The 27,730-nt window shown below is 37.0% G+C and overlaps 1 pseudogene; it reads left to right on the top strand.

The window, feature by feature from the left end:
* The first annotated feature begins 1,261 nt into the window (after nt 1-1,261).
* LOC149143252 (glyceraldehyde-3-phosphate dehydrogenase A, chloroplastic-like) lies at nt 1,262-27,730 on the top strand (annotated as a pseudogene).

The raw sequence follows: 27,730 nt of genomic DNA, 5'->3' as shown, positions 1-27,730 counted from the left end.
GACCACCTCCCATTAGTCGACAGAGAATTTCAAATTGAGGACACTGCTTCCCCTAGCCACCTACTGAAACTTCACTGTTGGAGTAAAGACAAGTTTTTGAACCAGAATGATGAAATTCACCTATGGGAGTCAAATTTGTCCAAGTACTTGTTCCCACAGGTACAACTATTCCCAGAAATCATCCACTTCTGCCAAGCTTGCTATGTTCCCAGTCAAAGAGCCATAGTTTCCCTTGACCAACATGTTTTATTCACCATTATTGCATAGTCAATAAATCAAATGCTGCAGATCCAGCCAAACCCAAATGAAACCCCACTTTCCATCGAAGGCTTACTTGAACTCTACATTGAGCTAAACCTTCCCAAGAAACCTCAGATTTTTCAGACTTTCATTATTAAAGATTCTCATACCCCAACAGATAGTCCTGTCACTCCTCCATATGATGCCACCATTTTCTCTGAGAGAAGCAAACAAATTATAACCATGCTCTGTTGCATTCTATGGTACACAATTTGTACAACTCTCATTATATCAATCTATACTCTAATGACATGACATGTGTACTATAATATAAACATTATATAAAAAAATTTCCATCATTTAATATTAAGTAAATAATTATTAACTTGTTATCATTCTCTTCAATTTCAATATATATATATATATATATTTATTTATTTATATAACCTTTATCTACCAAAAAAATATTTAATTATGTTAAAAAAATTATTAAAAAAGTTAAACAAACATTCATATAACTTATTTTATAATTTTATTATTGTTTCGAATACATACAACATATCATGACATTAAAATATTTTATTAAACTAAGTGGCAGGGAATATTAGCTATACAACCTTGTTATGTAATGATTGTATTTCACTATTAAATTATAATTCAGTATCTAAAGGTTTAAATGAAGTGTAAAAAAAACATGACTAAAACCACTAAAATCCGGCAGGTTCGGACAGTTTGATATTTGCGATGATACATAATTTACTTCATGTTGAGGAGCGTGCCCAATGCATATAACCGCGTGCACAGCAAGTCAGTTTCTTATCATAAATTTATATGATGTTTCTTTGTATAAACAAATTTAATTGAGGGTTAAAAAATAATTATTTTTTCCTAAAATTTTGTTTTTGCCTAGGGTGTTGTACTCTCTATGTGTCTCTATATATAGAGACATAGACGGATCGATCGATCATTGATTACAAGGTATTATTTCCATCAATCCATGATTGCATACATAACATCGAGAATGGCACTAGTTTCATCCGCCCAAGCAGCCAACATTGCAGCTCCCATTCTTGCGCATCACCCTGCAGCTACCAGATCCTCATCTTTGACTCGCTCATTTCTCTCTGTTTTCAAGGTTTGTTTTTTCATCATTTTTTTTATCATTTTCTAATACAGTTTGAGTAGTTGAATGACTAAGAGTATGTGTTTCTTCTTTAAAAAATCACAGATTTAAAAAAATTAGATAGGTAAAGTATGCATGTCTTAGTAAACTTAGTAGTCAAATATCTCCACGGAGGTGAGTCCGTTGTCTCACAAATAAAAAAAATTATACACCAATTGAATGTCTGGTTTGATTATCACTTTAAAATTAAATAATAATAATAATAACACTCTTGTGTTCACTGCATAGCGCTGAAATATCAGAGTTTGTGGGGCTGAAGTCAACATCTAGTTGTATCACATATGGAAGACATGTACGGGAGAACAACCTCAGCCTCTTTGATGCGGTTGCTTCACAGGTTGTACCTAAGGTGAGTTAATGCTACTCCTAATTGTATCCACTCATCACAGCTCGCACCACCAATATTTGTTGATGCATTTTATTTGGTAACTAAAATAATTAGGCTGGAAATTCAAGAGCTGTAAGACGAGAAACCATCGAAAATATGAAAGTTGCTATCAACGGATTAGGACACATAGGTCGCAATTTTATGTGTTCTTGGCATGGCCACAAGTGCTCGCCTCTTGAAATCATCGCCATTAATGATATTACTGGTGTTGGAAATGTATGTTATAATAGGGGAGGGGAGGACTTTCATATATACATTCTCGATGTTTATATGGCCTTTCTTTTCCATATTTATGAAACGTGTATAGTTTTACTTTGAATTGTGAATGCATGTTGCTCACCTTCTGAAATATGACTCAATTCTGGCTAAATTTGATGCTGATGTGGAGGGCATATTTAAACCTGATGTCAATGGATACAGAAGCATGCACGTGGGTGGGAAATAAATCTATGTTCTTTCTAAGAAAGACCCCTTGCAATTTCCATGGGTGAACCTCGTTTTTGACCTTGTCATTGAGGTAGGGGCTTATATATTTTGAAATACATATATGCTTCGAATACGTAGTAACTATAGTTGACATAGATATGGTTGAGCATGAATTAATGCAATCTAATGATGCAGACAACTGGAAAGTTTACAGAGAGAACCCAAGTTGAGAAGCACATTGGAGCGAGGGCTAAAATGGTGATCATTACAGCACCTGGGAGGGTGTTATGAATAATTTGATATCTATGGATAAATACTAATTCCATAGAAAATAGCTATATCTAGAACAATTGTTTAAATCACTTTAACCTTTCTCTATAAACAATAGATAAGACAAAGAGAATGAGAGGACGTACTTGTACTTTCACTTTCCTCTTGTCTCCTTTGTATCGATCTTGTCGCTCCTTCCAGTACTTAACACACTTGAGAAGTACCTGTAAAAATCAACAGAAGAAAAAGAACCAATCAAAGGAAAAGATCTATTGATTACAAGTAAATGGAATCAGATACATTCACACATATAAGCATCACATGTCAAGATAAGCATATGGAAAAAAGGTGCAAATACTTTATTGAATAGAAGGAAGAATTACAACCATGAAGCCTGATTTGAAGTCACTCCTCCAGCTTTGGTTCCATCCACATCACATCATAAGCATGACAATCTGGCAACATAATGACACTTACAATAGTCTCAATTCTCAAACTAACATTATCTGCTTACAATCATCAAAGTCGAGCCCTTTTATCACTTAGATGAGTGCTCAATTTATAGGAAGATGGAGGAGGTTTTGTCATCAATGAAGGTATTGAATGGCCTTCCATACTTAGAATTAGTTCCATGGAGGAAGGGATGAGAGGATAGGGTGTATCTTAACTCATTCCTCTTCCATTTTTGAGCTCATAGGAGATGATCAGTGTGGGAATAATCTAGAAGGCTCCAGAAGATAAGAATATTCCCCAAACCCTATGTGAATTTTGCTCAAACTCACCGAGCACTGATTTGGATGATGGAAGTGATGTGCCCAAATGGATCTGTAATAGCTTCCCCCTAAAGCATGAAGTTGAAATATAATGTCGAGTGAAATTCTTTACGATGTAATGAGAAGTTTCCAAAGTTGTTGGTGACATGAATCGATTACAATACAATATCATGATATTTTTATTTTTTTCTCATGAATCGTTGAGGGAAGGCATACCCATGTTCAACATATAAACTTTCATTACAAGTACATAGATAGTCATCTACAAATATAGACCCATGATTGGAATGACCATAAATGTAAAGTGATGCAGCAAAGTTGCAACTTTTCACACTATTCTTGGACCTGTAAATCTAGCCATAGGTTACACAAAAAGAATAAAAGATAATACCAAAACATCTGCACATAAACTCTAAAAATAATTCATTAATAAAATATTTACATAGAAATTATTCTTCTCCCCTCCTTCACTCACACACCTCTACATATTTTATTGATCTTAGGCTTATAGGAATAATTAGAAGATTATGGATGATTCTAGATCCATGATCTTCTCCATATATTTCTCAACTAAATCCTAAAAATCCTCTAACTCCACAATTTACTCAACTAATCCTATATTCTAGGATCCCCTAATCCCTAATATCTCTATGAGATTTTTACATGTCTATCATCACGCATATTCTCTCATAATTGAGAATATTTACAACTAAAACCTCACACACAAATTTTCCACTCAATTCATTAAAAAATATACAAATAAATTAAAACATAACACTCCCTAATCAACCCAATATACAATGATTTCCTGAAGCAGGATGATCTTGCATCAGACTCCTGATGTAGAAAAGAAAAATTCATAGACTCCTCTCTATGAGGTCTGTCACTCTTTTGTAGTAATGTGACAGCTACAAGTCTCAATCACTTGCTACCTCCAGGATTCCAAACTCTATTTTGCTGCTGATTCTTCAGTCTTTTTCCTTCATGATGTTATGTTGTCATATTTCTTTCCTTCGTCTTCACATCAACAATAGATGGGTTTCCTGCACCTATAACAAAATCTTTATACAAATTATCAAAATTTAAAATATAATGATTTCTCGAATCATTTGATGTTTCAGGCATCAAATCTCTTCCAGCATCTTCTCCAAATATTCTTCCCTATTTCGGTTCAAATACGTAATCAGTTTTTACTTTTGCTTCCTTATCTGAAATCTCAATTTCGTGGAATTAAGAATAAACATTTACTTCAGGCTCACAAAGAACTTCTTCCTTCTCTTCCTCTGTTGCGGATTATTTGCAGCCTTCATCAAGATTTTTCTTCCCTGCTGGTGCTTTCAACCATTCCTCCAGCAGCTGCAATTCTTTTTCCCATTCATTGATCCTTTGATCTGAGTTTGGTTTAGCAACAAACTCCTCATTTGATACCATGCCTGCATACATAAACAAGTTATCAGTTTGAACAATACAAGACTTTTCGGTCACATTTGATGCTTCAAGCACCAATCCTTCACAATGGACTTTCTGGGTTTCAACAAATCCTCTTTGCTGTGACTCAATTCCTTTGAGTCTCTCTTTCTCCAAAAAAGAAATATGTCTTTGTTCAAGTTCTCTGAACTCGTTTATCAGCTTGGCATTCCATCTCTTTTGCAACAGGTTCCATTTGATGCATTTTCTTATTCTCCATCCATATCTTTGGTCTTCATTCATTCTCTCTTGTAGCCATTTCATTAGTACATCCAACTGTACTTTTATCACTGCAACCTCATGCTCACGCTTCTCATTACTCATCTTACCTTTAGAACCTTTTCTATGGTCCTCCATGATTTTATCCACGCTTCCACTACGCCTCTAATTTTAAAATCTGATCCTTACTTTCTGCACTTCTCTGCATAACAAATCAACGATTCTTACAAGGTAGAATGAGCTCTACCTCTCATATGAAGTATAAAGTGAAATTCTATTTGGAGTCTCCAAGTGAGAAGAAACTCCACCACTCAGAATCCTTCCATTTGAATTCGACGAAAAATACACTAATCAAACAAGATATATCGATAACATATCTTAAGACATTCATAGTAATGGGCACACCATTAAAATCCCAGTTTGAAAATATGGAAAATTAGCAGGTTTTTTTTTGTTTTTGTTTTCATTTTTTTTTAATAAGCGCATCCCTTCTTGTTTCCCTGAGCCATTCTCCATGAAGACAATGCAAGAGACTCTCAAAATGAACAATGATAATGGTTTTTTTGTACAGACTTATCTGATTGTGTTTCTCGGTTACCCACTCGTCACAGTAGGCATGAGCCTAATGGAGCTTCGATAATTAAGGCACCAACAACAAATTGGCATTATTGGCCTTGTTAGTGTCCTACTCGGTGCCTGCCAATATTAAAACCAACTCTGATCGATTTCAATGGGGCTGAACCAATTTATTTATGGAACAATATCAACAAAGGATCTCCACCTACATTGAAAATACTCCAAACCCCCAAGAATCTATAATCAGATTGGCCATATTGAGGAACCCTCTTGATCTTCAAAGGCACATACCATTGGATTCGTGGTTTATATACAAGAGATCCATCAGTTCACCCATGCACATATTATTTTCCACGTAGCATCGAACATATGTGCTCAATACTTTTATTTTCACACAAACAACACTTAGCATCAATACCCTTTCTTTCTACCAGTGTACGTTCTTTGCAAACAATGCCAATTCAGTGCTCACTTAAAAAAAAAATAAAAAATCCTCACACTGTGCTCTATTTCTTCACACAACTTCTCGATGCATAATTCATGCAGTAGCCATGACTCTAATGCACCAAGCACTACGCCTTCACACTAAGGTTCTACCAAACTACCAATTTTTCTCCACGCTTTTAAAAAAATAGCTATTGTCTGGCTCTGATACCACTTTGATGCAGAAAGCTGCAACTTTTCACACTATTCTTGTACTTGTAAATCTAGCCATAGGTTACACAAAAGGAATAAAAGATAATACCAAAACATCTGCACATAAACTCTAAAAATAACTCATTAATAAAATATTTACATAGAAATTATTCTTCTCCCCTCCTTCACTCACACACCTCTACATCTTTTATTGATATTAGGCTTATAGGAATAATTAGAAGATTATGGATCATTCTAGATCCATGATCTTCTCCATAGATTTCTCAACTAAATCCTAAAATTCCTCTAACTCCACAATTTAATCAACTAATCCTCTATTCTAGGTTCCTCTAATCCCTAAGATCTCTATGAGATCTTTACAAGTCTATCATCACTCATAATCTCTCATAATTGAGAATATTTACAATTAAAACCTCACACACAAATTTTCCACTCAATTTATTAAAAAATATACAAACAAATTAAAACATCACACCCCCTAATCAACCCAATATAAAATGATTTTCTGAAGCAGGATGCTCTTGCATCATAAAGCCATTGTATAGATGATTTGGTACATTTCCTGAAATCGCAACCCAGATGGATGAAACTAGATCCAGGGTCTTCTATCTTGTTCAATCGTTTGCTCAAGTACAATTCTAACCATGTGAGTATGTGATCTGAAGTCGAACATGCGAAGACACCGTCCGATTACCAACCAATGATGTGAGCTGTTAACAGATACGAGATAAATCACCGATAATGATAATGATCCTCAAGGTATTGCAGTATATTCTACATGGTGTGAATGTATGATTTGATGTCGAACACCATACAAAGTCTTTCGGTCGAAGTCCATTGATTTCAACCTATCGCTGGAAGCGAGAAACTTTCCATTGATGTATGCAAGCCTCAAGGTACTGGAAGGCTGTTTCTAAGTCAACTTGTTGGATAATGAGATGATGTCGACAAGAAGCGACTCATTGCAGGAGGGCCTTGATGTATCCCACATCAACGACACGAAACGAGTGTAATGATTTTGGATACGGAATTTGACTAACGACACAAGGCTCAGGAATGGCGGTCATGAAAATGAAGGTTTATGGTATTGCAAAGGATGAATTTTGACTGAATGACTTCTATTGAACATGTCGACGACACTGAAATGAATTGGTAGCATTGACCCAAAAAAAAGTGATGGATGGTATGATAGGCCAACAGTATGATAACCATCAAGCTGATATTTTCGAATTAGTCACCGGAGAATCCACAGTAAGAACCATTTTCTACCAACGTTTCAAATCCCAACCGGGATCCATCATCACGACAACTTGAATGCTTGATAGAAGAAGAGTAGATTTTAGGGTTTAAATAGAAATGAGGAGAGAAAAAGAGATGAATGTCGGCTCTCAAATTTTGAGAAGTCGGTTGTCTCTGATTTAATTATTTTTTTTTTAATAATAATAGTTAGTATTATAATAATTAATTCTAGAAAATTGAATTAATATTTAATATTTATAAATGATTGATCATTAATATTTATTATTATTAAAATTAATTGAAATAATTATTATTATTTTAATTATTATTATTAATATAATAATTAGTAATTAGTAATAATAATTATAATGATCAAAATTAATGATGAAAAAATTAAACTTGTTATATTGAATTAGTTTTTATTTATTATAATATATGATGGTATAATTTTTATTTATTTATTTATTTATTTTTAGAATAGGTTATAGCTTTAGAAAGGAAATTGATAAAGAAATAATTGCTAATAGAAAATATTATTGTTATTAATAATTATTATTTATTAGTCTAATAAATAATAATAATAATTAGAATTAATAATATTAAATAATTTAGAATTGATTAAATAAATCCTAGAATTTTGTATTAAGAATAATATTGAAAATATTAATCCTAGCATATTGAATTCAGTATTTAATATTTAATATTTATTATTATTATTATTTTTATTTATTTATTTAATTATAAATAATAAGTCTGTTAGTACCATGATATTTATATTCTTAATTAGAATTATTATCATATATTGGGATAATATTAAATTGGTTAAATTTTATTATTATTTAAAATAATAACAATTATTATTATATTAAAATAGATATTTTTAATATTAAAGCTGATAACCCAACCCAAATACTCACGGTGATGAGGTGAAAGTGTCATGTTCAAGAGTGACCTGCTACCAAAATTGGTTTACCCCTTTTTCCATTTTCCCCAGTCATTGCTGACCAGTACCTCTTTATTTTTATCAAGCTTGAGGAGGATAACATATGCATGTTGTATAATTCCACCCTTCGAGTGAATCCATCGCTATGTAATGTTTTAACGAGTCTAGGGAAGGTGAAACTCGGTCTTGTCATGATGGACAAGTTTGTTGCTATTTGATGTTTTAATGAGTCTAACGATAATGATAACTTGGTCCTTTTCATGTTTAGAGAATTTGAAAAGGGACAAAAAGAAAACTCCACAAGTTCTTTTTTGTAGATTTGTCTCTCAAGTCTAAAAATGCGTAAAATAATATGAGAGAGAACCTATTGACCATGTTCGATCAACATATTGCTTTTTCATAAATAATCTATCTCAGTCTGGAAAAGGGTTAAACTTATACTGAGTAGATGTCATTTCCAATCCGTTAACGAGCTGAAAAGGACAAGCGCTCGACAATCTTTTCATATTTCGAGAGTTTGAAAAGAGCTTAAATAGGACTCCACTTTGAGGAACGAGTGGTGTCTAGGATAGCAACTAGTTCCGGTGATGTTGGAACTTCTCAAAACATGTTGATTTATGTGAAGACGCTGGCTAATAAGACCACTCATTGCAACTGTTCCCCAAAAAGGGTAAAACAACCAAGTGAAAGCATATGATCAGCGACGCAGATAGTGATAATGGAAGGAGAAAAACCAAGGCTCATTTTACGAAAAAGGCTGATAGAATCGAAATCATGGGGGTTAAAATGGAAATGGGTTCATTTTTACACAATCTTGAAACAAAAAACTATGCTTGGATTCAGTTTCATTTTTACACAAGCTTGAAACGAAGAACTATGCTTGAATTTAGTTTCATTTTTACACAAGCTTGAATCATGAAAAACTATGCTTGAGATTGGTTTATATGCCCCCAACATGATGACTCGATTCTAGGCGCATGCCCCCCAAGCTTCATTACATTCACCTAAGTAGACTACTCGTGGCTATGAGGTGGATGGAATGAAGGTTCATTTACGAGATCAAGTGAAAGACTCAACTAGGATTTTACAAGATCTAATCGAAGACTCAAATTGGAACTTTGCTCTAGGGGACCTTGTTTCACTTTTTAATGAGCTTGACACAAGACAAGGAACTCTACTGAGATTCCTTGTTTCATTTTTTAATGAGCTTGACACAAGAGAAGGAACTCTGCTCAGATTCCTTGTTTCATTTTTTAATGAGCTTGACACAAGACAAGGAACTATGCTCTGGGACCTGTTTCATTTTTTTAAAGTGGTTTACCCCTTTTTCCATTTCCCCAGTCATTGCTGACCAATACCTCTATATTTTTATCAAGCTTGAAGAGGATAACATATGCTTGTTTTATAATTCCACCCTTTGGGTGAATCCATCACTATGTGATGTTTTAACGAGTCTAGCAAAGGTGAAACTTAGTCTTGTCATGATGGACAAGTTTGTTGCTATTTGATGTTTTAACGAGTCTAACGACAATGATAACTTGGTCATTTTCATGTTTAGAGAGTTTGAAAAGGGACAAAAAGAAAACTCCACAAGTTATTTTTCGTAGATTTGTCTCTCAAGTCCAAAAAAGCGTAAAACAATACGAGAGAGAACCTATCCCCAGTGGAGTCGCCAATTTTTTATGAAGAATTCGGTATCTATGGATAAATACTAATTCCCTAGACAATAGCTATATCTAGAACAAAAATTTAAAGCACTTTAACCTTTCTCTATAAACAATAGATAAGACAAAGAGAATGAGAGGACCTACTTGTACTTTTTCTTTCCTCTTGTCTCCTTTGTATCGATCCTATCACTCCTTCCCATACTTAACACACTTGAGAAGTACCTGTAAACATCAATAGAAGACAAAGAACCAATCGAAGAAAAAGTTTTATTGATTACAGGTAAATGGAATCAGATACATTCACACATATAAGCATCACATATCAAGATAAGCATATGGAAAAAAGGTGCAAATACTTTATTGAATAGAAGGAAGAATTACAACCATGAAGCCTGATTCGAAGTCACTCCTCTAGCTTTGGTTCCATCCACATCACATCATAAGAATGACAATCCGACAGCATAACGACACTTACAATAGTCTCAATTCTCAAACTAACATTATCTCCTTACGATCATCAAAGTCCATCCCTTTGATCACTTAGATGAGTGCTCACTTTATAGGAAGGTGGAGGAGGTTTTGTCATCAATGACGGTATTGAATGGCCTTCCATACTTAGAATTAGTTCCATGGAGGAAGGGATGAGAGGATAGGGTGTATTCTAACTCATTCCTCATACATTTTTGAGCTCATAGGAGATGATAAGTGTGGGAATCATCTAGAAGGCTCCAGAAGATAAGAATATTCCCCAAACCCTATGTGAATTTTGCTCAAACTTGCCCAGCGCAGGTCCAAGAGGGCCTAAGTTCTCTATAGAGCACCCTGGCATGGACTCAACTACTCTGCAGCACACCGTTGCATGGGCCTAACTGCGCTGGTCCCTCTAGAGGTCATTTCAGGATGTCTTCAGGCCATGAAACTGTCTGGGAAGGAGGAATTCAAAAGGTTGACTTGTTTAGAGCATGTAGCAACTAAAATTAGGGTTTGATGAGCCCTAAAACACTGATCTGAATGATGGGTGTGATGTGCCCAAATGGATCTGTAACAGAGGTGTGACAATATTCCCACATATGTTGTGGGAATCAATGACAACGAATACTCTCATGACGAGCACAACATCATTAGGTTAAAAAACATCATTTCATTCCTTTGTCAGAGTCATGTCACTTTCACCAATCTTTATAATCTTTTGACCATTGAGTTTTACCTGGGAAGAATGGAGAAATATCTACAGGTGGCCCAAATGTGTTCCAATAATATTTGTCATAGATAGTTCCGATTCAAATTTTAGTGGTGTAGAATTATTTTGTGTGTGTGTTAAAGAAGATATTTGATTTTTGGTTTCTCACCAAAGTCTTTTTCTCTTTTCTAATCTTTACAAATAGAAAATGATAATAATATCAATCCTTACTTAATTTTGACATAACATAACTTACGTTTTGCAGTAATGGCTCTGGCATAGTAAATTGTCTTGCTCCATTAATCAAAATACTAAATGACGAGTTCGATGGTAAGAAATTGTTTCCCAATTTATGGTATTTTTTTTAGGAGATTAATTCTGTTAAGGGTGGCTACAAATATTTCAGTGAGGGCATAATAGTGTTGAAAATAGCAACAGGAAATGCTAAATATAGAAGTGCTAAATTTAGTACTTCTATAAATAACATTTCGGGATACCTTCCTATTTTAGTTAGTCCTTGAACTAAAATAGAGAAGTAAAAATTCAAATTTGATCTTAACAGTTGTTTGTAAAATAATTAATTAATTCATCACAATTTAATTAGTTGTAGAAAATCAAACATGAAGTCTCTGTGAGGACATGCAACAATTTCTCCATTAATTGAGGAATTTATCCATCAGTTAAAGAGATAAGGTTGAGTTGTAATTAGTTGGCTAAGTTAACAGAGTCAAGTCCAGTTAGATTAATTCAAATAGTTTGTTGAATTAATTGTGAGTTCAGTTTGTTAATGCATGCATGCATGTAATTGCTACATTTCAGATAACTGAATATTGTCTCATAAATAACTCATGCATGTCAGTTCAGACAGAGACCTAGTTGAGATTAGATGGAGGGGTGGTGTACTATCAGTTGTAGGAATATTCCATTGTGAATATCTCTTGCATGCAGAAGGAATTCTTTCCTTGAGGATTTCGTAGTTACTTCTTTAGTTTTAGTGATCGTGATGAGGTTAATTCACACATGTGACATCATTGGACCCCAAGAAAAACTGCACAGGGAAATAGGAGGCTTGGAGAGTTGAGGAAAGATATATCTAGTGTCTACTCACTCTGTGGGATGTATTGTTTTTTATTGCAGAGAGAGCAGGATAGATTGAGAGCTGATTCTTTTTGTAACTTGAACATATTTCCACTTGTATGATAATACAGAGATTGGGATTTTAGGCTCAGGCTTTCCCGGGGTTATTTCTTTTGTGTTATGTGTGATTGGTTTCTCATTCTCAGTTATATGTCTTCTCATTGATCTTGCTCATATTCGATTAAGCTTCCACAAAGTTTGTTGTAGAAGTAGATCCTGTATTTTTCTTTAGTATATTGCATAATCTGTTGATCTACAGTGGGAATTTCTACATGGTATCAGAGCAAAGATGATGAAAGCAAAGAAAAATATACAAGAAGGGAGAAGTTCAAAGTTTCAAGTTCCTGAATATAGAAATCGAGTTCTTATCACATCTCAATTTCACCATTGGAGTTCAACGGTTTAAGACTCGAGTATGCCCTTGATGACAGCTCAAATTATATAGCTTAGAAGGATCACATGGAAGCAGTATTAGAGGATAACGGTCTAAAGGACTTCATTGATCAAGAAATCCCCAAGTCGACTGATGCTATAGAATTGGTGGAATGGAAGAAATGTGTGGCTAGAGCAAGGAGACTCCTCCTCGAGGGAGTTGGAGACCACATTGTCTCGAGCCTCCATGGGAAGGATACACTGTTTTTGATGTGGAAAAAATTGAAAGATCTATAGCAGAACAACAGTGATCAGAGAAAGTTGGTGCTGAATGACAAGCTTTGGAAAATCAAGTGTGAAAAGGGTGACATGATCTCTACATATTTGAACAAGCTCACCACCTGCAGGGATGAGCTTGGAAGTGTAGGGATCACGACCGCTGATGATGACATGGTGAGTCTTGCACTCCTCAATCTTCCTAAGAGCTAGCATAGTTACCAAGACTCGGTTAATGGAAGAGAAAAACTACCAGATTGGGAACGACTTTGGTCGGATCTAATGCAGGAAGAAATAAGAAGAAGCACCAGAGATGGATCCTGATTGAAGCAAGATGATGAGGAAAATCTAGCCTTAGAAAGTAAGGCGAGGAAAGGGAAAGGGAAGGCATCCCATCCCAAATTTGGTTCTTCCCATGGTGGGAAGAATTTTGACAACTCGAAAGTGTGATGCATTCATTTTCATGAAGTGGGCCATTATGCTACGAATTGTCCATAGAAGAAATCAAAGAAGGGATCCTCAAAGGCATCTGATGGTGAGGCACTGGCCTCATAGTTTGAACTGGATTTCTCTCTTATTGCATGCATGGTTTCATCCATGGTGGGATGTGTGTGGTACCTAGATAGTGGAGCTTCATTCCACACATCGGGTGACAAGAATCTTTTCAGTACCTTGGAGGAGAAGGATCTCCAGATGCGGATCGAGATGGGTGATGATGGAAAGTACCGTGTTTTAGGTGAAGGTACAGTTGTGTTTCAGGGGGAGCAAGGAGCTCCCCTCACCCTGAATAACGTAAAGTATGTACTAGGTCTGAAGAATGATCTTGTGTCTGTCACTATGCTAGAAGATAAAGGCTATGATGTAGTCTTTAGTAAAGGAAAGGTATTCCAGAGGCATATCGGTATTGGACAAACCAAGCGAATTAGGATTCGAGTAAAGAATCTATACAAGCTGGAGGTAGAAGACTATGCTGCATTGAGGTTCAAAGTTGAGATGGTGCAGAGCCAAGATGTTGGCGAGCTATGGCATAGAAGACTGGGCCACTTGCACCATGGAGCCCTGAAGATCATGCAACAGATTTCTACCGGACTACCCAAGGGAAAACTAGAGCAGAGGAATACATGCAAAGGTTGTACCTTGGGTAAGTATGTGAAATATTCATTTCCAGATCGAGACAGTAGGGCTGGAGCAATCCTAGAGCGAGTTCACTCAAATGTTTGTAGACCATTCTCTACAGCCTCCATCGCTAAACAAAGGTATGTTATTTTTATTGATGATTTTTCTCGTAGATGCTGGATATACTTTATGCAAAATAAGGATCAGACATTGTTGAGTTTTTGTGAGTTTAAAGCCTTGGCAGAGAAAGAATCTGAAAATAAAATAAAAGCCTTGCGTAGTGACAATGGTGGAGAGTATGTCTCCCAACAGTTTAAAGACTTCTGCACTACAAAAGGAATTAAATGGGAGTTGACGGCACCCCATAACCCACAATAGAATGGGGTGGCCGAAAGGAAGAACAGATCGATTGTGGGAGAAGCTCAAGCGATGTTGCATGACCAAAGCCTACCACTGCATTTGCTGGCTGAGGCATGCAATACATCAGTATACTTGCAGAACAAAAGCTTGCATCGTATATTGGGAATGAAGACACCTATGGAGGCGTTTTCCGAGAAGCGACCAGACGTGAGTCACTTCCAAATATTTGGATCATCATTTTATTGTCATGTGACCAAAGAAGCCCGGAAGAAGTTGGATCCAACAGCTGAGTTTAGAATACTTGTGGGGTACACTAATACACCCCACAACTATCGAGTGTACCTGCCTACCAGTCAAAGGACAGTGGTACGTAGGGATCTGAAGTTCGACGAGCAAAAAGCCATGTAATTATCACTTGAGAGGGAGCTCAAGTTGCATGTAGAGGAAGAACTTTCAGTTCCTAAGGAGGAGGAGCCTCAGATTGATACAAAGCAGCCATATGCAAAGGATTTGGGAGTGGAGACATCCACTCATGCTGTATGCATGGGAGAATGTGGGACAACCATGTTCTCAACGTAGACAAAGGAGGTCGCCCAAGCGATGCACTGGGTACATGGCCCTGGTAGGGGATTGTGTAGATACCGAACCTTCTTCATTCAAGGAGGCAGTGTAACAACTAGTCTGGGTTGATGCAATGGTAGAGGAGTATGGCTCTATCATTCGGAACAGTGTGTGGGATGATGTCCCATGACCTCAGGGCAAGTCAGTGGTGAGTTCCAAATGGCTTTAGAAGGTAAAGCAGACAGCTAATGGCAGTGTTAAGAAACATAAGGCAAGGTTTGTTGCCCTCTCACAGGTCGAGGGGATCGACTACGATGAGACCTTTGCTCCTGTAGCAAGGTACTCATCTATCATATCGATGTTGGAACTATCAACTTAGATGGGTTGGAAGATCCATCAGATGGACGTGAAGACAACATTCCTCAATGGGAAGATTGAGGAGGAGGTGTACATTGAGCAGCTAGAGGGTTTCGAGACCTTCGATCGTGAGTCGCATGTGTGCTGACTCAAAAGGGCTTTGTATGGGCTGAAGCAAGCACCCTATGCTTGGTACACCAGGATCGACAACTATTTCACCGGGTTGGGCTTCACCAAGAGTGAAGCAGATGCGAAAATTTACCACATCATGGTAGAAGGTAAACCATTGATCATTGTTCTTTATGTCGATGATCTAATTTTGACAGGAGATGATCAGCTGATCCAGTCTTGCAAGGAGGACCTTGTAAAAGAGTTCGAAATGAAAGACATAGGTCTTATGCACTACTTTCTAGGCATGGACGTGTGGCAGAAAGATGGTGAAGTATTTGTGTCTCAAGGAAAGTATGCCAATGAGATACTCAGGCACTTTCACATGGACAAGTGCAATCCCGTGCAGATTCCTCTAGCTAGGAACTGGAGGAAGGAGGATGCTACTTCAAGTGAGATAGTAGCTACTACTGTTTATCGGCAGCTGGTGGGTTCACTTATGTATCTGGTGAACACACGACCCGACTTATGCTTTGCGGTGAACCAGCTGAGTCAAGCTATGGTTCATCCTACCAAGCTATGCAGCGAAGCATGTGCTAAGATACCTCAGAGGCACATCTCAGTTCAGATTGTGGTATAGATGAACAGAGGGAGTGAAGCTTTAGGGCTTCATAGATGCGGATTAGGTAGGGAGTCAATTAGTCCTGAAGAGCACTTCTGGAGGAATCTTCAACCTTGGTTTAGCTGCAGTTTCCTGGTACAACAGGAAACAGAGGTCAGTTGCACTTAGCTCAGCAGAGGATGAATACATGGCTGCTAGTCAAGCTGCATGTGAGGCCATTTGGATGCGGAAGATTCTAGTGGGATTGTTTGGTCAGAGGATGGATCCAACCATGATCTACTGTGTAATTAGAGTTGTATCAAACTCTCTGAGAATCCATTTTTTCATGATAGGTCCAAGAATATTCATATCCGGTATCACCATCTTTGACACTGTGTCGTCAAGAGGATGATGTTGTTTTTGTATGTTTCGACTGAGGAACATGATGCAAATATTTTGACGAATGCATTATCAAAATGCGAGTTCGAGTTCCATAGAGACAGGATTTGGGTTACTGATAATCCCTTTCTTGTTGAGAGGAAGTGTTGAAAATAGCAACAAGAAATGATAAATATAGAAGTGATAAATTTAGTACTGCTATAAATAGCATTTCGGGATACCTTCCTATTTTAGTTAGTCCCTGAACTAAAATAGAGAAGTAAAAATTCGAATTTGATCTTAGCAGCTGTTTTTAAAATAATTAATTAATTCACCATGAGTTAATTAGTTGTAGAGAATCAAACATGAAGTCTATGTGAGGACATGCAACAGTTTCTCCATTAATTGAGGAATTTATCCATCAGTTAAAGAGATAAGGATGAGTTGTAATATTGAGTTGTAATTAATTGGCTCAGTTAACTGAGTCAAGTCCAGTTAGATTAATTCAAATAGTTTGTTGAATTAATTGTGAGTTCAGTTAGTTAATTCATGCATGCACGTAACTGATGCACTTCAGATAACTGAATATTCTCTCATAAATAACTCATGCATGTCAATTCAGACAGAGACCTAGTTGAGATTAGATGGAGGGGCGGTGTACTATCAGTTGTAGGAATATTCCATTGTGAATATCTCTTGCATGCAGAAGGAATTCTTTCCTTGAGGATTGCGTATTAACTTCTTCAGTTTTAGTGAGTGTGATGAGGCCAATTCACACATGTGACATCATTAGACCCAAAGAAAAACTGCGCAAGGAAATAGGAGGCTTGGAGGGCTGAGGAAAGATATATCTAGTGTCTACTCAGTTTGTGAGTTGTATTGTTTTTATTGCAGAGAGAGCGGGATAGCTTGAGAGCTGATTCTTTTTGTAACTTGAACATATTTCCACTTGTATGATAATACAGAGATTGGGGTTTTAGGCTGAGGCTTTCCTTGGGTTATTTCTTCTGTGTTATGTGTGATTGATTTCTCATTCTCAGTTATATGTGTTCTCATTGATCTTACTCATATTCAATTAAGCTTCCACAAAGTTTGTTGTAGAAGTATATCTTGTATTTTTCTTTAGTATATTGCATAATCTATTGATCTATAGTGGGAATTTCTACAAATAGATCTGTCTAAGTGCTTAATTGAATAAAACAAGAAAAAATTGTGACTAAGCTATATTGCAGGTATCCATGGAAATTTTGTATGGTTATAATTGTATGTCATGGAAATCGGTCGAAGTGACCAATATAACATAAGAATTGTATCATGTCGATGTCGCAGGTATAGCGAAATGGAGTGCGACTACAACACTTTCATACACCGACGATTAGGTGATTGGATCGTGTAAAACTTTTTGGAAGAAAACTAGTGGGGAATTTTGAATAGATGGATTTAACAGAGACTCTGAAGACTCTATGAAAAGAGCTCGACAGACACAGTGAAGACTTTATCAAAGATATTGTTTGTTGCATTACAAATCACATACATTTATACAAAATTTAGCTGGTAAATCTACAGAGTGATCATCAACTTTCGATCTAATTCCATTGACTATCGCAGACTCCCATCAATTGTCGTTAAACTTGCTGACATGGGAACAGTGGGCTGCACCGTTGGCCCCGTCATGATTAATGTTATAACACCTCCACTTTATCACGACGACCTAAACTTTAACTGGCCTGCTGGTCTAACTCTCAGCTAGGCTTACAACAAAACGTTTCATTTTTGTCTTCTTGCTAAATGGTCCATGCTTGTTCATTTGCTCGTGCAGTTTCATCTTCACCTTTCTGGCTTTCCTTATGAACTTAATGTGCTCCTTGCGTACGTACTTAACATCAGCAACCTTTTCCAGATTGGGATGCAAGGTAACATCTTGAATAGTGAAAACAAGATAATCCAATCCATGCTCTCCCCACCTTCCATGGGGAGCCACTAAAATGCACTAATCTTCGAACATGAGCGGCCTCCTAACAACATCCATGGTAGTATCCCCCGTTATCGTAGCCATCTTAGAAGCGGACCCAATCACATTACTAGCAATTGGGTTCAGGGACAAGAAAGTTTTGCTCTCATGTGGAATGGACTCTAGCTCTAGATATTGGTCATCAATAAAATCATTTTGTTCATCTAATAATTCTTGCGACTCAAAAATACTACCTGAATAAAAAAATATTACCAGGCCCAAAAATACTTCCAAATAAGCTCTCTAAAAATACATCATTAAAAAGATCAGTATCCAACATTATTCCACTCATTGTCCTCCAATCAGACTAGTGACCTTATACCTGACTCTCCACACACGGTGGCTACCACAACTAGTGTCACACATGGTTCTCACTAACAACACTTTTTGTAGATTGAACAGTGCATTCAATTGGCCTTCCACACTCAGTAACACTTCGCAAACCAGGCCATCATAGATATTGACACTAACCAAACAAGGATCCACCTTGAACAAGACCAACCTACACCATCCAACTTCAGGAATCAGCCCTACCTGTAACACTCAATAAATGAAATAGTCTTTAGCAGCTTCGCTACCATGGTCACCAACAACGACTTGATGACTTCTCTCAACAGCTCTTGCCACAGCCTTGCAGCCACTCCTCAAGCCTCCTTGGCCACTGCATGAGCCTCAGTCCCACGCAGCCAATTCTCATAGATGACAACAGCTCCTTAGACACAATTTCTTAAACACAATCAGATCTCTAAGGCAGATCTAGAAAGACTGAACCACAGGAAAATTCCTCAACCATTGCAGCAACAACAGGCCGCCACCAATCTTCAGTTCGGAAAACATCTAAACATTAACTCAATGCTGCTCAACAATTCCACACAATTCATAACTCTTCTGGAAGTCACTACCGTGCCCTAAAGTCTTCACAACAAGGTCATATTCACTCCTCGACACTCTTTAGCGGCTCTCCTAGGCCCTCTGGGCTCCTTCAGGCTTGACAGTGTGCTATCACAATAAAACTCCACGTTTTGGGAAACAAATTTACAAACAATAGCATTAAACCAACAAATTTACACAACACGCCGCAATTTTTACTTCAAAATCAAAGGTTCTCTCCACTAAATGGGCCTCTGCCTCGACTACAATTAAACACAGAGATTACATTGTTGGATATACTTACTCTGCTTCCAGCCTCACAACCCTCACAAATCTCGGCCCTCTGGATGCTCACAAGCCTCAACGAGCAGCTCAACAACTCCTACTTACCACTCAATCACACAACACCACTGGCCCCAACAGCCACACATGCACCCGCAACAATGCTACATGCTCTATCAGCCTCTCGCCACCAAATTTAGCGAAAAAATTGATCCAGGAGGATCTCATCATATCAGTTGCACAGGTTCATTATCAGTGTGAAGTGTCGTCTTCAGCATTCAGTTTAGTGTCATCAGTTTCGACAATGTTGTTTATGGTTCAGGTTGTTCAGGTGATGTCTATGGTTTTTCATGGTGTTCAATTGATATGGACTGTACCTGGCTGTCGACATGTGTTTTTCATCAGTTCCGCCACGATTTGGGCTGTCGACATTAGGTTGTCTTCCACTTTGCAGGAGTTGGTGTTGACGTGGGTTTTTTCGTCCATTTACAAGGTTTGGTTGTCATCACCATGTGGGTGAATGTCACTTTGTGACAAATGATTGTAAACGGGTTTGACAAACTCTATGTATTAAAACCCTAAGTCTACATCTAATCCAAACCCAATCCTAAAACCCTAACCTATCAAATCCATGCATAAAAATATATAAAATCTAAGTCTAAAGACCTAAAACCTAAATCCATACACTAAATTCCTAAAACTAGTCCTAAACCTATTGGACATGGTATATTACAAATCTATGTATTAAAATAATACATAAAAACCCATAAAACCAAAGATTAACAACTCCCGGGCTATATAAAACCATTGCAAATTAAAACAACAGTCACATAACCATGGGCCTAAACCGCATGGGGACCATGTCTATGTGAGTAGGTAAGTGGGTATGTTAACAAACGGGTTTGGAAACCGCAGAGTTAACCGCAGTGGGGAATGTTATCCATGTGAATAGTGTTAAAAACAGTGGAGGTTACAAGTAACAGTGGCGGAGAAAACTACGGAGGATAACCAATGGGGGTTGTGTTATGTGAACACACCGTAACCACAAACTGGAACCGTTGGAGCACCATCAACGAAGACTGTTGGGGCAAGCACAGAGGTGGTAGACTATGGCTAGTCACATATAACCGTCAACCTCCTCCGCCAGGTCAACAGGCCACTAGTGGCTATGGTTTAATACAAAGTCTTTTTATGGGTTTTGTTAAGTTTTTTTTGCTATTATTAATATAATCACCATGCAACCCTATCCTAAGGAGTCAATACATGAATGGATTGAGGCCCAAGAACCCTAAATTAGACCAAATGCATTCCTAAACCCATTGGAGGAAGTTCGAATGCACCTGGTGGGTTTTAAAGCGCAGTTTTGTTCATTGAAGTGGGAGGAGAGTGATTTTGGTTTTTGTATGTAGATTCTGGAGGTTAGAGGTTGTTTTCATTTTCAGTGTAACAAGAGCATCCTAAGTCGGAATTGGGAACCGTGATAGGCATTGGAAAGCTGGTTCAAAGAGCTATCCTTTGACAGTGACCAGAAGTTATTGCATGCACATTCATTTTGGTCAAATATCTGTGTAATCGACCTCTTATGTTTCAATCATAATAAAGCAGTTGCCCATCTTGAAAGCAGACACGGAGACGTAGTCCATCAGGGACGAACTCTGTAATCAATATTGTTGTTTGGTATTGCTATTTTTTAGTTGTTTTCACTTCTGTTTTGCATCTTACATATGTTTTATCAATTGTCATAAAGTCTTTCTTCTCAAACAGTTCTCTCGGTTTCCGAATTTTCAATTAACATTCAATTTTTTAATGGCTAATCAATTATACATCAGTTTTAGCTTATGATCATTTCAGATTATATAATTTGGTATCAACATAGGTTTTGTTTGTAGAATTTTCCATTGAATGTTAACCAGGTCAAAGTCGCCATGTGGAGAAGGAATCCTTGAGCAGATTGATCCAGAGATTGGAAAGCAACGAGTCGTTCATAAGTCGACAATGACAGGATCTGATGCAAGTGAAAATACTAAAACTAAGATGATTGATGAATAGTTTCAGCAAGCATTCTTAACTATGCGGTAGATGTTGGGAGAACTGTACGAAGAAAAGAAGGTGAGAGATGCAGCTTCTTCCTCAAAGACATCGAAGAAGGAAAAAGGTAAAGGCAAGGCTGATAAACCACCTTCACCTCCATCATCTCCATCATCTCCATCATCCCCTTCTTCTTCTTCTTCTTCTACTTCTAGTACAAAATCTAAAATAGAAAAGAAACCTGAGAAAATATTTCTTTTGAAACTTGATGTGAAATTTGAGTTACCTATTTATGATGGTGAAATGAATCCTGAAAAGTTAGATAACTGGATTAAGCAGTTAGAGGTGTATTGTCATATTCAGAAAATTTCTGATGATAAAACGAAAATTCAGCTAGCTACACATAGAATGGGGGGAACAAATTTAATCTGGTGTGAAAGTAAAACTCAGATAGATGTAAAGTGAAAAGGAAAAGTCATCTCTCATGGTCTAAGTTTTTAAAAGCTCTTAGGAAACAATTCTATCCTTTAGGATACATGCAACAAGTTGTTATTGATTGGTAGCATTTGAGGCAAGGTAAAGGGAATAGTGTTCAGGAGTTCACTCAGGAATTCAAAAAGAAAGCATTGGCACTTGGTATTTCATTAGATACAGGTGAAACTCTACTAAAATACATCGACAATTTACATTCATATTTGTAGCATACATTATTGATGTTTAATCCTAATGATTTTCATGAAGTGTGTGTTTAGGCCATACATATAGAATCAGGTAGCATACCATTCAAGTTTTCATCACAGTCATCCAAAGAGTTGGAAATCAAAGATTCCAATGACAGTAAAGGGAAGAACAATTCGAAGAGAAAGAAATTAGCGATAGCTTAGAAGGAAAGACCTACTTGTTCTCATTGCCAGATAATCATTCATGATGAATTGAAGTGTTGGAAGCTTCATCCAGAACTTAAGCCCAAAAAGTTCCTTAAGGAGAAGGATGAAAAGAATGCAATTGCAGCAGTCCAACAAGATCTAGGTTCAGATTCAGGTGATGAAAGGAGGATAACTGCTATGGTTACGACATGTAAAACTTCTTACACTGGTTCATGTTTGAAAACTATTGCATCTTCATCAAACATAAATCCTTCAAATGAGGATAAAAGAGTTGAATTTTTTAACATAAGGATAACCTCTAAACATACAAAGATAGATATAATGTTTAAGAGTGGATCATAGGAAAATTAAATCTCTAAATATTTAGTTAAATTTTTGGGTTTGGAAACACGGAATCATCCAAGACCTTACCCATTAGGATGGCTAAATAAATCAACTCAGATAAAAGTCACCAAACAGTGTCGATTAAGATTTTCAATTATAGCTAATTACATTGATGAAGTGGAATTAGATGTGGTTCCAGTAGACATATGTGGAGTTGTCTTAGGAAGTCCTTATCTTTATGATCGTGATGCAATATTTTACAGAAGAGATCATAAATATCACCTTTAAAAAGATGGGGTTGAATTTTTTGTCAGGGCACATCAAAACAAAATCACTTGAATTTAGTTAATGCTAATCAGATGAAGTGATTAATAAGTTTAAATAAAATATTTGTAATAATATGTGTAAAGGAACAACATAACAATCGACATGATGTTTGTTCAGGTTATGAGACTCAGCTTAAAGATAGTTTGATCAAAGAGATAGAAACTATTCCAGTTCTATGTAAAACCAAACATCTTACTCATAAGCAAGGAATACCACATGAATTACAGTTTGTGCCTAAAGCTCCTCTTCCTAATTTCAGAATGAATCAATTTAGCCCAAGTTTGGAAATTAACAGTTAATGGGATACAGGTCAGTATTGGGGAAAGTTAGTGTTCAATTTCTCTTATATTGTGTCACCAATTCATGTTTCAAATAGTTTGGAAGCCTCTTTTCAAGTGGACAGGAAACCTATTTATTTTCACATCAAAGCCTTTTCTAAAGCAGTGTCAAAGTATTTTAGGGAAACTTATGCATAAGGGGAAAGTGCTAATCAATGGAAACATCATTTAATGAATAAGGAAAAAGTGATTCAAACAAATCAACAACTAATTCAATACTTTCAAAGACAAACTAAGCTACAACAATTTTCACCTTGCATTTTGATGGGTTCATTGCAGCAAGTTCACTTAGTAATCAAGAATAAGGAAAGTATGTCAAGTCAAGTAGTTGGTTTGATGTCGAAAGTATCTTTGATTGTCTCTATTATTCCACAAAATAGATTGTTAATACATGTTAATGGTATTGAACAATATCCGGTAGAGATTGTTTTCAAAGATGATTATGAATCACTAACTCATGGTAATTCATGGAAAGAAATCAATTTCCATGTTAATAATAGGTTGTTTAACCATCGTCGTAAGTTGTACATGTTGCAGATGGAGGGAACAGGTCACCGACTCAAAATGTACCATGGTCAACATCATCAGGGTCATCACTTGCAGGTGATTGATTGAATGTATTGGTACATCATCAATTCAAGGTAGAAAGTGAGGGAGCTCTACCCTCATCAACTATTTGTTTTGTCAAACTTTTGTGGTCCAAAAGCTTTCAAGTGGAGAGGATTGATCCAGGAGGATCTTGTCAGATCAGTTTCACAGGTTCATCGTCAGTGTGCAGTGTCGTCATCAACATTCAGTTCAGTGTCGTCAGTTTCGACAATGTTGTTTATGGTTCAGGTTGTTCAGGTGATGCCTATGTTTTTTCATGGTGTTCAATTGATATGGTTCTATACTTGGCTGTCGACATGTGTTTGTCATCAGTTTTGCCAGGCTTTGGGTTGTCGCCATGAGGTTGTCATCCACTTTGCAGGAGTTGGTGTCGACGTGGGTTTTGTCGTCCATTTACAAGGTTTGGTTGTCGTCACCATGTGGGTGAATTTCACTTTGTGACAAATGATTGTAAATGGGTTTGATGAACTCTATGTATTAAAACCCTAAGTCTACATCTAATCCAAACCTAATCCTAAAACCCTAACCTATCAAATCCATGCATCGAAATATATAAAACCTAAGTATAAAGACCTAAAACCTAAATCCATACAGTAAATACCTAAAAACTAGTCCTAAACCTATCGGACATGGTATATTACAAATCTATGTATTAAAATAATACATAAAAACCCATAAAAACAAAGATTAACAAATCCTGGGCTATATAAAACCATTACAAATTAAAACAACAGTCACATAATTGCAGGCCTAAACCGCGAGGGGACCATGTAAATGTGAGAAGGTAAGCGGGTATGTTAACAGACGAGTATGGAAACCACAGAGTTAACCGCAATGGGGAATGTTATCCATGTGAACGGTGTTAACAACGACAAAGGTTACAAGTAACAGTTGGGAAGCAAACTGTGGAGGATAACAGTCGGAGGTTGTGTTATGTGAACACACAGTAACCACAAACCAGAACTGCTGAAGCACTGTCAGTCGAGGCAGTCGAGGCAAGCATGGAGGTGGCATCCTGTGGCTAGTCACATGTAACCATCAGCCTCCTCCGCTCGGTCAATAAGCCGCCACCGGCTATGGTTTAATACAAATTATATTTATGGGTTTTGTTAAGTTTTTTTTGCTATTATTAACATAACCACCATGCAACCCTATCCTAAGGAGTCAAGACATGAATGGACCGAGGCCCAAGAACCCTAAATTAGACCAAATGCATTCCTAAACCCATTGGAGGAAGTTTGAATGCACTTGGTAGGTTTTAAAATGCAGTTTTGTTCATTAAAGTGGGAGGAGAGTGATTTTGGTTTCTGCATGCAGATTTTGGAGGTTAGAGGTTGTTTTTGTTTTCAGTGTAACATGAGCATCCGGAGTCAGAATTGGGAACCATGATAGGCGTTGGAAAGCTAGTTTAGAGAGCTATCCTTTGAAAATTACCAAAAGTGTCTACATGAACACTCAGTTTGGTCAAATCTATGTGTAATTGACGTATTCTTTTTCAATCCTGATAAAGCAGTCACCCATCTTAAAAGCAGACCCGGAGACGTAGTCCATCAGGGACAAACTCCGTAATAAATATTTTTGTCTGGTACTGCTGTGTTTTAGCTATTTTCACTTCTGTTTTGCATCTTACTTATGTTTTATCAGCTATCGTAAGGTCTTTTTTCTCAAGCAGTTCTCTTGGTTTCCGCATTTTCACTTAACATTCAATTCATTAATTGCTAATCAATTCTAGATCAATTTTAACTTATGATCATTTCAGATAAAAAACGCTCAGAACTCTGGCCAAAAAACAAATCATGGGAAACTATCACTAGTTCAACACACCCTCAACAACAGTCGTCCTCCACACAGTAAGGGATCATTCTACCTCCTTGCCAGCACTATGCCTTGAAGCTTTTAGAACTTGTAACTAACAATCCTCCAAAAGCAATGGGCTCTCTTTGTTACCCAAATACAAGAAACCGAGTATGAACAACACATCTCACCGCTCCAAAGCTTAACTTCAAGCTTTCCACACAACTCAAAGCCAAACTGCACAATACCTCTGGAACTACGGTATCTAGGACTGCACTTAGATAGCATGCAAGCACTCAATCTCTTGTTTTAATGCCATATACTCACCAAGCAATGGTGATTTAACGCACCATTACCACACGCCTAGCCACTTCATACGATCAACTCTCCACGCACAACAGATATTGTAGCACTTCTGTGTGGCAAACATAGCATCACACCACAAGGCTAGCACAACTCCAACAACAAGAAATCAGAACCTCCAGTTGCATGTTTGATCCATGCATCCATTGCATGCTCTCACGTGGTTCAAAACAACGCAACAAGGCAAAGCTTAATGCCTCCTCAGGCCAATGCTCCTCATATAATCAGCACCTAAAGCCTCTCCGACAACTTACCTGAGCTCTGATACCATAACAGAAACTCTGAAGACTCTATGAAAAAAGCTTGACAGACACACTGAAGACTCTATCAAAGAGTTTGTTTATTGCATCACAAAGCACATACATTTATACAAAATTCAGCTAGTAAATCTACAGTGTGATCATTAAATTTTTATCTAATTCTATCGACTATCGCAAACTCCCGTTGATTAACATTAAACTTTTTGACATGGGAACAATGGGCTACTTTGTTGGTGTCATCGTGATTAATGTTCTAATAAGATTCCACAGTTCTTCATAATATTTTAATAAATCTAGTTCCACTAAATGTTATTAACGTTAATAAATAATTCGAATGAGACAATTCTTATTGTTTCATATAATTAGATGAATGGTTATGGAATGAATTCATTTAAATTTGGGTGACTCAATGCAGAGTCTCTTGAATGCAATACATTGTGACAAGAGAAGAGAAAGGGGGGCATCGCTAAACATAGTTCCAACAAACATCGATATATCCATTAATACACTCTCTCGAGTACTACCCAACACTGTCAATCTCAACGACAAGGTCAACAGCATTGTTATGCATGTGCCAACCCCCAACATTTATGTCGTGGACTTGGTGGTCAACGTGGGGAATAAGGGTTTCACCATAGATGATGTGAAGAAAGCCTTCAAGAAGGTTGCTTACAAGGTATTTTTGCAGTGTGTGACAATCCCTTGGTATCCATGGACTTTCTCGGTTCCCACGCTTCGGCCACTGTAGATACTACACTCACCATGGTCATGGGAAAGGACATGATCAAAGTGGTTGCTTGGTTTGACAATGAATGGGCTTACATGTATTCATCTCATAACACAAATATTATGGATTTAGCGGCAGTGTATTAAACAACTATTTATAGGCCAAGAATTAAACCATTTGATATATACACAAACATATAGATGATCTGTTGATGCATTGCCTTCTCAATCTATATTTTTTATTTACCCAACTTTTAGATAAATGGTTATTTAAATTTGATTATTTGTTTGGTTTTGATTGTAATAAACAACCAAAGAGTTGTAAAGTTTGCACACACTGTGCATGAAAAATATACGACATTTAATTCTAACGTTGGCTACTCCCTCTTTCAACCCTCCCCTTCCCTCATCTTTTAG

The sequence above is a fragment of the Pinus tabuliformis genome, chromosome X (genome assembly GCF_031772625.1).
Source record: "Pinus tabuliformis cultivar Carrire ecotype Pingquan chromosome X, CPIR1, whole genome shotgun sequence".
NCBI classification, from domain to species: Eukaryota; Viridiplantae; Streptophyta; class Pinopsida; order Pinales; family Pinaceae; genus Pinus; species Pinus tabuliformis.
This window is presented reverse-complemented; position numbering and strand designations above follow the sequence as displayed.